At 46.8% G+C, this 916-nt stretch overlaps 1 protein-coding gene across 2 annotated transcripts in view; it reads left to right on the forward strand.

Moving 5' to 3' along the window:
• The first annotated feature begins 326 nt into the window (after positions 1–326).
• Positions 327–916, forward strand: part of IRF9 (interferon regulatory factor 9) — a 44257-nt gene continuing 43667 nt past the window's right edge. The window contains exon 1 of one of the 2 annotated variants that reach the window (XM_040354662.1): positions 327–471. The gene's annotated coding sequence lies outside the window, so the exon portion shown is untranslated. The remainder of the gene's footprint in view (positions 472–916) is intronic. The other variant, XM_040354656.1, reaches the window with a different exon arrangement.

The following is a 916-nucleotide window of genomic DNA, read 5'->3' on the forward strand; positions in this document are numbered from 1 at the left end:
TGTGCAGTCTCTATCAGTGTGCAGTGTGCAGCACTGTGCAGTCTCTATTGGTGTGCAGCACTGTGCAGTCTATATTGGTGTGCAGTGTGTAGCACTGTGCAGTCTCTATTGGTGTGCAGTGTGTAGCACTGTGCAGTCTCTATTGGTGTGCAGTGTGTAGCACTGAGCAGTCTCTATCGGTGTGTAGTGTTGAGCAGTGTGTAGCACTGTGCAGTCTCTATCAGAGTCTAGTGTGTAGTGTGCAGTAGTCTCTATCAGTGTAGCAGGCAGACACTGGTTGCCTATGACAGGCAGGGGATGTGTGTTGTGTTGAGCTCAGGGCAGGTCACGTGATTTCTGGGAAAAGGAGGAAGCGGCAGAGAAATAGCCTCGAGAACCTGGGGGCGTGTGTGAGAGAGCTGACAAGAAGAATAGAAACTGCGAGACGAAAGGCTTGTAGAGTGGAAACAGAAGTATACATAAAGGCGTAAGGTAGGTACTGTGGTTTTTCTCATGTCTAGTAAGATAACCATGACGTGTAGTAGAAGTTGTACTGTAGCTGGAACTGACAATAACATCGAAAGTGGAGTCCACATGTCTGCTGTGTGTGGGGGTTTGTTGTGGAGTCTCTGCGGGCTTGTTTTTCTGCTTGTAGTGTCCAGTTATGAGTGCACCTTGTAGTGTCCAGTTATGAGTGTACCTTGTAGTGTCCAGTTATGAGTGTACCTTGTAGTGTCCTGTTATGAGTGTACCTTGTAGTGTCCAGTTATGAGTGCACCTTGTAGTGTCCAGTTATGAGTGTACCTTGTAGTGTCCAGTTATGAGTGTACCTTGTAGTGTCCAGTTATGAGTGTACCTTGTAGTGTCCAGTTATGAGTGTACCTTGTAGTGTCCAGTTATGAGTGTACCTTGTAGTGTCCAGTTATGAGTGTACCTT

Source organism: Rana temporaria, chromosome 1 (genome assembly GCF_905171775.1).
Source record: "Rana temporaria chromosome 1, aRanTem1.1, whole genome shotgun sequence".
NCBI classification, from domain to species: domain Eukaryota; kingdom Metazoa; phylum Chordata; class Amphibia; order Anura; family Ranidae; genus Rana; species Rana temporaria.